This window comes from Bos grunniens, chromosome 12 (assembly GCF_055505025.1).
Source record: "Bos grunniens cultivar Pamir isolate PY7600 chromosome 12, Bosgru_T2T1.0, whole genome shotgun sequence".
NCBI lineage: Eukaryota > Metazoa > Chordata > Mammalia > Artiodactyla > Bovidae > Bos > Bos grunniens.
The window spans coordinates 75,538,464-75,550,557 of NC_141176.1; the positions used below are offsets into that span (position 1 = coordinate 75,538,464).

Genomic DNA, 12,094 nt, shown 5'->3' on the forward strand with positions numbered 1-12,094 from the left:
TTTTCTGAATGTTGACCTTTAAGCCAACTTTTTCACTCTCCTCTTTCACTTTCACCAAGAGGCTTTTTAGTTCCTCTTCACTTTCTGTCATCTGCATATCTGAGGTTATTGATATTTCTCCTGGCAGTCTTGATTCCAGCTTGTGTTTCTTCCAGTCCAGCATTTCTCATGATGTACTCTGCATATAAGTTAAATAAGCAGGGTGACAATATACAGCCTTGATGTACTCCTTTTCCTATTTGGAACCAGTCTGTTTCTCCATGTCCAGTTCTAACTGTTGCTTCCTGACCTGCATACAGATTTCTCAAGAGGCAGGTCAGGTGGTCTGGTATTCCCATCTCGTTCAGAATTTTCCACAGTTGATTGTGATCCACACAGTCAAAGGCTTTGGCATAGTCAATAAAGCAGAAATAAATGTTTTTCTGGAATTCTCTTGCTTTTTCCTTGATCCAGCAGATGTTGGCAATTTGATTTCTGGTTCCTCTGCCTTTTCTAAAACCAGCTTGAACATCAGGAAGTTCACGGTTCACATATTGCTGAAGCCTGGCTTGGAGAATTTTGAGCATTACTTTACTAGCATGTGAAATGAGTGCGATTGTGTGGTAGTTTGAAACTTCAATACTTTGGTCACCTGATGCCAAGAACTGATTCATTGGAAAAGACCCTGATGCTGGGAAAGACTGAAGGCAGGAGGAAAAGAGGAAGACTGAGGATAAGAGGGTTGGATGGAAATACCGACTCAATGGACATAAGTGAGTTTACTCCAGTAGTTGGTGATGGACACAGAGGCCTGGTGTGCTGCAGTCCATGGGGTCACAAAGAGTCAGACCTGACTGAGCAATTGAACTGAACTTACCATCTATTTGTTGTTTTTGAATTGTCTGTTAATGGATATTTTTCCTATGAAGCATTTATAGTTTTGAAATAACTTGCAATAGTGTTTATAATACTTTGCCAGATTTTCATTTGTATTATAATTTAGTTGAGGTTTTACATTATATATCATTAATTATATTGAGCCTCTTTTCCTCCTGTTACTTTTGTAATATCATTTTTAAGATCCCAGCATCATCTAAAATTCTGTAAGTGTTTTATTTAATTCTTTTACCCTTCTTTTGCTAACAACAAAGGCAGCTAGAATTTCGTTTAGTATTCAGTATAGGCTCGGTATTTTTTTCCCCCAAACTGCCCCCTTTCCCATCAGGGTTTATTGAATAATTATACTCCTCAGTTCTGAACTAAAGTGCCCCTCCTTTTTTTCCTAAGCAAGCAGCTTATGAACAGCTTCCTTTATCTAATTAGTGTCCTGCACCTTTGTAGTCTTCCAGTAACATCCTCACCTTTTCCCATATTCTTAAGTGACAGCTGTGTTGCAACTGCATGGAGCTCCTTCTGACCTGAGTCTATGACCAGGTCTCCCTCCCACTCTCTGTGTGACTCTCTCACTGTATATCCTGATACCCAGTTGTGACAAACTTCATGTGTATAAAAAGGATGATTTTTTATATAATGAATGAGGACACTATTCTTGAACATGTTTTGCTTCTGCCTTGGACACACAGCCTGGAGTAGAGTGTGTATTTGACAAGCCCCTTTCCTTTCCTGGTGGCTCAGCCGGTAAAGAAACTTCTTGCAGTGTAGAAGACCTGGGCTTGATCCCTGGGTCAGGAAGATCACCCAGAGAAGGAAATGGAAACCCACTTCAGTATTCTTGCCTGGAAAATTCATGGACAGAGGAGCCTGGCAGGCTATAGTTCATGGGGTCACAAAGAGTCAGACATGACTGAGCAATTAATACTTTCTTATTGTGAATATTCTGCTTCCACTCTAGAGGACCACCTTGGGGATGGGGTCCTTGAAACCTCTGGAATCTTTTTTTAAAATTTTATTTATTTTTTAATTAAAGGATAATTGCATTACAGAATTTTGTTTTCTGTCAAACCTCAACATGAATCAGCCATAGTTAGACATATATCCCCTCCCTCTTGAACCTCCCTCCCAATCCCACCCCTCTAAATTTATACAAAGCTCATGTTTGAGTTCCCTGAGACATACAGCAAATTCCCATTGGCTATCTGTTTTACATATGGTAATGTAAGTTTCCATGTTACTCTCTGGATACATTTCAGCCTCTCCTCCCCTCTCTCCATGCCTGTAAGTTTGTTCTCTATGTCTGTTTCTCCATTGCTGCCCTGAAAATAAACTCTTTGGTGCTAACTTTCTAGATTCCATATGTAAACTTTCAGTTCAGTTCAGTTGCTCAGTCGTGTCCGCCTCTGCAATCCCATGAATCGCAGCACACCAGGCCTCCCTGTCCATCACCAACTCCCGGAGTTCACTCAGACTCACGTCCATCGAGTCGGTGATGCCATCCAGCTACTCATCCTCTGTCATCCCCTTCACCTCCTGCCCCCAATCCATCCCAGCATCAGAGTCTTTTCCAATGAGTCAACTCTTTGCATGAGGTGGCCAAAGTACTGGAGTTTCAGCTTTAGCATCATTCCCTCCAAAGAAATCCCAGGGCTGATCTCCTTTAGAATGGACTGGTTGGATCTCCTTGCAGTCCAAGGGACTCTCAAGAGTCTTCTCCAACACCACAGTTCAAAAGCATCAATTCTTTGGTGCTCAGATTTCTTCACAGTCCAACTCTCATATCCATACATGACCACTAGAAAAAACATAGCCTTGACTAGATGGACCTTTGTTAGCAAAGTAACGTCTCTGCTTTTGAATATGCTATCTAGGTTGGACATAACTTTCCTTCCAAGGAGTAGCGTCTTTTAATTTCATGGCTGCAGTCACCATCTGCAGTGATTTTGGAGCCTAAAAAAATAAAGTCTGACACTGTTTCCCCATCTCTTTCCCATGAAGTGATGGGACCAGATGTCATGATCTTTGTTTTCTGAATGTTGATCTTTAAGCCAACTTTTTCACTCTCCTCTTTCACTTTCACCAAGAGGCTTTTTAGTTCCTCTTCACTTTCTGCCATAAGGGTGGTGTCATCTGCATATCTGAGGTTATTGATATTTCTCCCGGCAATCTTGATTCCAGCTTGTGCTTTTTCCAGCCCGGCATTTCTCATGATGTACTCTGCATATAAGTTAAATAAGCAGGATGACAATATTCAGCCTTGACATACTCCTTTTCCTATTTGGAACCAGTCTGTTGTTCCATGTCCAGTTCTAACTGTTCCTTCCTGACCTGCATATAGTTTTCTCAAGAGACAGATCAGGTGTTCTGGTATTCCCATTTCTTTCAGAATTTTCCATAGTTGATTGTGATCCACACAGTCAAAGGCTTTGGCATAGTCAATAAAGCAGAAATAGATGTTTTTCTGAAATTCGCTTGCTTTTTCAGTGATCCAGGGGATGCTGGCAATTTGACCTCTGGTTCCTCTGCCTTTTCTAAAACCAGCTTGAACATCAGGTAGTTCACGATTCACGTATTGCTGAAGCCTGGCTTGGAGAATTTTGAGCATTACTTTACTAGCATGTGAGAGGAGTGCAATTGTGCAATAGTTTGAGCATTGTTTGGCATTGCCTTTCTTTGGGATTGGAATGAAAACTGACCTTTTCCAGTCCTGTGGCCACTGCTGAATTTTCGAAATTTGCTGGCATATTGAGTGTGGCACTTTCACAGCATCATTCAGGATTTGGAATAGCTCAACTGGAATTCCATCACCTCCACTAGCTTTTTTCGTAGTGATGCTTTCTAAGGCCCACTTGACTTCACATTCCAGGATGTCTGGCTTTAGGTGAGTGATCACACCATCGTGATTATCTTGATCATGAAGATCTTTTTTGTACAGTTCTTCTGTGTATTCTTGCCACCTCTTCTTAATATCTTCTGCTTCTGTTCGGTCCATACCATTTCTGGCCTTTATCGAGCCCATCTTTGCATGAAATGTTCCCTTGGTATCTCTAATTTTCTTGAAGCGATCTCTAGTCTTTCCCATTCTGTTGTTTTCCTCTATTTCTTTGCATTGATCACTGAGGAAGGCTTTCTTATCTCTCCTTGCTATTCTTTGGAACTCTGCATTCAGATGCTTATATCTTTCCTTTACTCCTTTGCTTTTCACTTTTCTTCTTTTCACAGCTGTTTGTAAGGCCTCCCTAGACAGCCATTTTGCTTTTTTGCATTTCTTTTCCATGGGGATGGTCTTGATCCCTGTCTCCTGTACAATGTCACGAACCTCTGTCCATAGTTCATCAGGCACTCTATCAGATTTAGTCCCTTAAATCTATTTCTCATTTCCACTGTATAATCATAAGGGATTTGATATAGGTCATACCTGAATGGTCTAGTGTTTTTCCCTACTTTCTTCAATTTAAATCTGAATTTGGAAATAAGCAGCTCATGATCCTAGCTATAGTCAGCTCCTGGTCTTGGTTTTGCTGACTTTATAGAGCTTTTCCATCTTTGGCTGCAAAGAATATAATCAATCTGATTTTGGTGTTGACCATCTGGTGATATCCATGTGTAGAGTTCTATTGTGGTGTTGGAAGAGGGTGTTTGCTATGACCTGTGCATTCTCTTGGCAAAACTCTATTAGCCTTTGCCCTGCTTCATTCCATATTCCAAATTTTCCTGTTACTCCAGGTGTTTCTTGACTTCCTACTTTTGCATTCCAGTCCCCTATAATGAAAAGGACATCTTTTTTGGGTGTTAGTTCTAAAAGGTCTTGTAGGTCTTCATAGAACCGTTCAACTTCAGCTTCTTCAGCATTACTGGTTGGGGCATAGACTTGGATTACTGTGATATTGAATGGTTTGCCTTGGAAATGAACAGAGATCATTCTGTTGTTTTTGAGATTGCATCCAAGTACTGCATTTCAGACTCTTTTGTTGACTATGATGGCTACTCCATTTCTTCTGAGGGATCCTGCCTGCAGTAGTAGATATAATGGTCATCTGAGTTAAATTCACCCATTCCAGTCCATTTTAGTTTGCTGATTCCTAGAATGTTGACGTTCACTCTTGCCATCTCCTGTTTGACCACTTCCAATTTGCCTTGATTTATGGACCTAAAATTCCAGGTTCCTATGCAATATTGCTCTTTACAGCATCGGACCTTGCTTCTATCACCAGTCACATCCACAATTGGGTATTGTTTTTGTTTTGGCTCTATCCCTTCATTCTTTCTGGAGTTCTCCACTGATCTCCGGTAGCATATTGGGCACCTACTGACCTGGGGAGTTCCTCTTTCAGTATCCTATCATTCTGCCTTTTCATACTCTTCATGGGGTTCTCAAGGCAAGAATACTGAAGTGGTTTGCCATTCCCTTCTCCAGTGGACCACATTCTGTCAGACCTCTCCACCATGGCCCACCCATCTTGGGTGGCCCCACAGGGCATGGCTTAGTTTCATTGAGTTAGACAAGGCTGTGGTCCATGTGATCAGATTGACTAGTTTTCTGTGATTATGGTTTCAGTGTGTCTGCCCTCTGATGCCCTCTTTCAACACCCACCATCTTAATTGGGTTTCTCTTACCTTGGACATGGGGTATCTCTTCATGGCTGCTTCAGCAAAGCGCAGCCACTGCTCCTTACCTTGGATGAGGGGTATCTCCTTACTACCACCCCTCCTGACCTTGAACATGGAGTAGCTCCTCTAGGCCCCCCTGTGTGCTTTATGTATGCTTTAGTATACAAACTTTATCTTTCTCTTTTTGACTTACTTCACTCTGTATAACAGGTTCTAGGTTCATCCACTTCATTAGAAGTGACTCACATGTGTTCCTTTTTATGGCTGAGTAATATTCCATTGTGTATATGTATCACAACTTTTCTATCCATTCATCTAATGGACATCTATGTTTCTTCCATGTTCTAGCTATTGTACGTAGTGCCACAATGAACATTGGGGGTACATTTGTCTTTTTCAATTTTGAAAACCTATGGAATCTTATGAGGATCTTTAGCCTTCAGAGAAGCAGTGCATGGTCTTGATGCAGGGGGTCTTGCCTAGGAGTCCTTTGGTCCTGAAACCACTGATGGGTCTCTGAGCTGGGAGGAAATGGAGATGAAAAATGGCTCAGAGAGGTAAAGCTCTTAACTAGAGTTTTCTACCTGATATCTGGGACTACTAACTAGGTGGGCCCAAATCTTTGGGTTTTAATTACACTTGGGTGATTATTAGATCTTTTATTTCTGAACACAAACCCATTCATCTTTCCCACAAATTCTGATATTTCCCTTTTTTTTAAAAAATTTTTTTATGGAAAGGCTTATGGGTTTTCCAGGGAATGGAAGCTCCTATGCTGGTTTTGTTATTTTTCTAAGCCTCATGTCTTTTGATTTTATTTATTTATTCATTTTTGGTTCTGCTGGATCTTAATTGCCATGTGGGCTTTTCTCTAGTTGTAGCGTGCAGGAGTCTCACTGTGGTGGCTTCTCTTGTTGTCAAGCACAGGCTCTAGGGCAATACCAGGCTCTAGGGCGATACCAGGCTCTAGAGCACACGCTCAATAGTTCTGACACACAGGTTCAGTTGCTCTGAAGCATGTGGAATCTTCCTAGATCAGGGATGGAACCTCTGTCTCCTGCATTGGCAGGTAGATTCTTTACCACTGAGCCACCAGCGAAGCCCCTATGCTTTTCTTGATGGTGGTATATTCAGTGTGTAGCAACATCTCTTGGCCTTTTGGTGGTCCTTAAGGAAAGAGGGACCTAAAAAAAGGAGTATGAATGTAGTTACTATAAACAATAATGAAGCCTGAAATATCTCCTTAACTTTAGGCAGGGCAAGGAACTCTTCAAGCACCTTCTGTTTGTGGATTTTCAAAATGTGTGTGTGCGTGGAAATGGGAAGGGGAGGGTTTCTCATTAATTTTGGTGGACACCTACTTCCAGTTTTCCTGCTGGAGCTAAAGCAGCTATTACCTCATATTTTACATGGGAAGGCACTGAAACAGGTTGAATACGTTGCCTACCACCATACAGCTAGTGGTGAAACAGTGTCATCCCAAACTAGGAGTCTGACTCCTGAGCCTGTGTTGTCCTGTATGCAGTACTGAGCTGCTTCTATTGGGATGCATGCATGCATGCCAAGTTGATTCAGTTATGTCTGACTCTTTGGGACCCTCTGGACTGTAGCCCACCAGGCTCCTCTGTCCATGGAATTCTCCAGGCAAGAATACTGGAGTGTGTTGCCAAGCCCTCCTCCAGAGGATCTTTCTGATACTTGTTCTTATATGCAAGGAGAAGGCAATTCCAGATACACCTTTGGTCTTGTTGGGAGGAGTCTCTCAAGGGAAGTTCTTAAAATATTCTTGCTGTTGAAGATGATGTACATGAAACATTCTATAATCAAGCTTTAGGGCGGCTGTTCTCAGAGTTTGGCTCTCAGACCTGCAGCATCCTTATTACCTGGGAACTTGTTAGAAATGCAAACCCCCGCCCCCCAACCCCCACGCTCTTTCTAGACCAATTCTGGAAAGTTAGAAACTCTGAGGGGATGGAGTTAAACAAGCTCCAGGTGATTCTGATGGAAGATTGAGGCTGGCTTCTGCTTTAAGCCACTCCTCCCATTGGCATTGCTACTTTAGTGCTAATTTTTAAAAAGGGGTTAGTTGTTGACCACGATTGCCATCCTGTATGTAAATTCTGAGGTAGCTTCGTGATTTCCTTGTGTCCCCTACTTGCTGCCCCATGAAAGCTGAAATGAGTCCAGCCAGGAAGTGCCACCTAGAGACAAGACCCACCTTGTAGAAAAGAACTGAGTTTTCATCTTCTCATTGGGTATTTGCTTGGTTCCTTACTGTTTTTAAACTTGTAAATGATGCCTATAATAAGCTTACCAACTTTTATACAAATGACCTTGCTGGGGTTTTAGTATTTTCACAGTACAGGATGGACTTAGGGTCTAAGAGAGGTTGAACATTAAGGTTACTGGTAATTGCTATGAATTTTAGAAAAGTATATATATTTCTCTTTCTGTAAGAAATTTAAAACTATAGAAGAAGAGGAAGGGAATAAGGATTTATTTCTATTATCCACACTTGCTGGCATTTTGGTTGTTTTGTCTTTCCCTAAAAATCTGTGCACACCTGCACATGCACACTTTTCTCTATGACTAAATAGCTTTGAATCCTGGTTCCTCCTTAGTTTTCTAAGGTTAACATTTATTCATTGGAGAAGGAAATGGAAACCCACTCCAGAATTCTTGCTTGGAGAACCCCATGGACAGAGGAGCATGGTGTGCTACAGTCTATGGGGTTGCAAAGAGTCGGACATGGCTTAGTGACTGAACAACATTTATTCATAGCATTAAATAATATTCAACACATGGTATTTAATTTTAAGTAGTGAGTCTTTGAGTCTTTCAGAGAAGGCAATGGAACCCCGCTCCAGTACTCTTGCCTGAAAAATCCCATGGATGGAGGAGCCTGGTGGGCTACAGTTCACAGGGTCACTAAGAGTTGGACACGACTGAGCAACTTCACTTTGCTTCTTGTCCTGCATACAGATTTCTCAGGAGACAGGTCAGGTGGTCTGGTATTCCCATCTAAGAATTTTTCACAATTTGTTGTGATCTACACAGTCAAAGGCTTTGGCATAGCCAATAAAGCAGAAATAGTTTTTTTTGGAACTCTCTTGCTTTTTCTTTTTTTTTTCCGGGCCAGGCAGCCCAGGGCCACTGTGCTCTCATCGGATGGGGAGCTCACGCAGGACACCAGGGGGAAGACTCTCGGGAGCGATTCACCTTCTGAGGAGACGGTGACCAGGAGTCCTTGGCCCCAGGTATTGAAATAGTCACAGTCTCTCTTGCTTTTTCGATGATCCAACAGATGTTGGCAATTTGATCTCTGGTTCCTCTGCCTTTTCTAAAACCAGCTTGAACATCTGGAATTTCACTGTTCATGTGCTGTTGAAGCCTGTATTGGAGAATTTTGAGTGTTACTTTGCTAGCTTGTGAGATGAGTGCAATTGTGTGGTAGTTTGAACATTCTTTGGCATTGCCTTTCTTTGGGATAGGGATGAAAACTGACCTTTTCCAGTCCTGTGGCCACTGCTGAGTTTTCCAAATTTAGGATATCTCCAAATACCCCAAATGTGGGGACATCTGGTATCTCCTTATGGCCACTCCAGCCCCACAGAGTGCCACTTTGTTATAAGATAGGCCCCATTTTTCCAAAGCAGCCCATTTTCCCATCATAGTTTATTGAATAATTCTCCCTCTTCCCCATTATTCAAAATCAGTGGCCTAGTTTATGAACCGTGTCTAGCTGGGGACTAGACTGTCTAGTCTGCTGAGACTCTCCCTGGCGATGTCCTCACTGCCCTGCACTGCAGCCTCTGGGGTGAGCTCTGAATTTCTTTCCCCCCTCATCCCAGAGGCTAGCAGTTTGGGGGTGAGTGCAGGACCTATCCCCAGAGATGACGGTGGGGCAGGGTCTTGGACCAGATGCACTTGGCCCATTAGGGAGTGATTACATCCTCAATCCCCTGATGCTGACCACATCTCAGTCAGTAAACTGTCCCCTTGTAGAGGGAGTGTGAATGTGGAAACTGTCTCTGGTGTCAAGTCAGTCTCTCCAGAGACTTCTGTCAGAGAAGCTGAGGACATGAGGGGTTTGTGAACTGGCTGAGTGCTGAGATGGTTTAGGGAGGTGATCCTGTTGAAAACTCACTGAATCAGCTTGAGAGGTGTCAACTAGTGTTCATTCAAATGTGTCAAGCAGATAATTTGCCTTTCTGATCCCAACACTTGTTAATACCCTTCCTTTGTATACCCTTTGTAAAACAAATAGATGGTCAGATGTTTCTCAGAATAGGTTTAGTCAGGATCATCAAGGAATTGCAATTCCATACCTGTAATCATGGTGAGCCATCTGCAGTTCTTCTAAGTGCTAGAGACGGAGAACTTTTTTATGGAGGGGAAAAGAAGTTGGGAGGGCTATAGTATACAGACTCCATAGCTTTCATTGGCTGAGTCAATTGGCAAGGGCCAGTAAAGAAGAGGAGTCTTTCTTCATCCTGTTGGGTGCTGCTATCAAAGTTAGCAACCTCATCCATCAAAGTTAGCAGAGGCTTTCTATTGGGGCCCACAAGGGGTAACTCAGGAACTCTGCTGTGGTGATGGCTGCTCTTTGTCTGGCGGGACATCTTTAGAGCAACACAGATCCTCTCAGTTGGCCCCTCAGCAGCCTTGGGAGGTGTTACTCCCATTCACCAGAGGCCCATACCCAGAGGTTTTGTGGCTAGTCCAAGGTTGTAACAAATCAGAAAGTGGCAACATCTAGATTCTACACAGGAAGAGTTCCACCTGAGGCACATTGAGTGGAATTTTTTTTCTCATTTAATTAAATAGTAATAAAATGCATAAAATAGAAAATTTACCATCTGAACTATTTTTAACCATCTGGTTCAGTGTTTTTAAGTACATTCACATTATTGTGCAACCAATTTCCAGAACTCATCTCATCCTGTATTAGTGTGCTGTCAAAGATTAACTCCCAACTCCCCTTCCCCCCAGCCCCTGACAACCACAGGCCCACCTTGTTTCTCTCTGAACCTGACTGCTCTCAGTACCTTCATGTAAGTGGAATCAAGCAGTGTTTTGTCATTTGTGATACACCGTGCTGTGCTTAGTCACTCAGTGGTGCCTGACTCTCTGTGACCACACAGACTATACAGCCCGCCAGGCTCCTCTGTCCCTGGGGATTCTCCAGGCAAGAATACTGGAGTGTATTGCCATACCTTCCTCCAGAGGAATCTTCCCCACCCAGGGAAGATCAAACCCAGATCTCCTGCACTGCAGGTGGATTGTTTACCATCTGAGCCACAAGGGAAGCCCGCAAATACTGGAGTGGGTAGCCTATCCCTCCTCCAGGGAATTTTCCTGACCCAGGAATCGAACCAGGGTCTCTCCGCATTGAACACGAATTCTTTACCAGCTGGGAACCAGGGAGGCCCTCATCCTGTATAAGTGTATTATCAAACACTAACTCCCCTTCTCCCCTGTCCCCTTCCACCCAGCCCCTGACAACCACAGGGCCACTTTGATTTTTTTTTAAATTGGAGGCTAATTACTTTACAGTATTTTTGCCATACATTTACATGAATCAGCCATGGTTGTACATGTGTTCCCCATCCTGACCATCCCACCCCATCTTATCTCTCAGGGTCATCCCAGTGAACCAGCCCTGAGTGCCCTGCCTCATGCATTGAACCTGGACTGGCAATCTGTTTCACATATGATAATATACATGGTTCAATGCTATTCTCTCAAATTATCCCACCCTTGCCTTTTCCCACAGAGTCCAACAATCTGTTCTTTACATCTGTGTCTCTTTCGCTGTCTCACATATAGGATCATTGTTACCATCTTTCTAAATTCCATATATATGCATTAATATACTGTATTGGTGTTTTTCTTTCTGACTTACTTCACTCTGTATAATAGGCTCCAGTTTCATCCACGTCATTAGAACTGATTCAAATGCATTCTTTTTAATAGCTGAGTAATATTCCATTGTGTATATGTACCACAGCTTTCTTATCCATTAATCTGCTGATGGACATCTAGGTTGCTTCCATGTCCTGGCTATTGTAAACAGTGCTGCGATGAACACTGGGGTACACGTGTCTCTCTCAATTCTGGTTTCCTTGGTGTGTATGCCCAGGAGTGGGATTGCAGGGTCTTATGGCAGTTCTATTTCCAGTTTTTTAAGGAATCTCCACACTGTTCTCCATAGTGCCTGTACTAGTTTGCATTCCCCACAACAGTGTAAGAAGGTTCCTTTTTCTCCACACCCTCTCCAGCATTTATTGTTTGTAGACTTTTTGATAGCAGCCATTCTGACCGGCATGAGATGCTACCTCATTGTGGTTTTGATTTGCATTTCTCTGATGATGAGTGATGTTGAGCATCTTTTCATGTGTTTGTTAGCCATCTGTATGTCTTCTTTGGAGAGATGTCTGTTTAGTTCTTTGGTCCATTTTTTGATCGGGTCATTTATTTTTCTGGAATTGAGCTGCAGGAGCTGCTTGTATATTTTTGAGATTAATTCTTTGTCAGTTATTTCATTTGCTATTATTTTCTCCCATTCTGAAGGCTTTCTTTTCACCTTGCTTATAGTTTCCTTTGTTGT

At 42.6% G+C, this 12,094-nt stretch overlaps 1 long non-coding RNA gene across 15 annotated transcripts in view; it reads left to right on the plus strand.

Annotated features, from left to right (window-relative positions):
• LOC147361919 (uncharacterized) overlaps positions 1 to 12,094 on the plus strand; it is a 41,599-nt gene that overhangs the window by 17,545 nt on the left and 11,960 nt on the right. For 5 of the 15 annotated variants that reach the window (XR_015138388.1, XR_015138382.1, XR_015138386.1 and 2 more), the window contains one exon: positions 8,624 to 8,741. The exons of 6 other annotated variants lie outside the window; for them this stretch is intronic. This is a non-coding gene — a long non-coding RNA (uncharacterized LOC147361919). Of the gene's footprint in view, positions 1 to 8,604; positions 8,742 to 12,094 lie in introns of those variants that run through there. 4 more of the 15 variants (XR_015138393.1, XR_015138380.1, XR_015138379.1 and 1 more) reach the window with 1 other exon arrangement.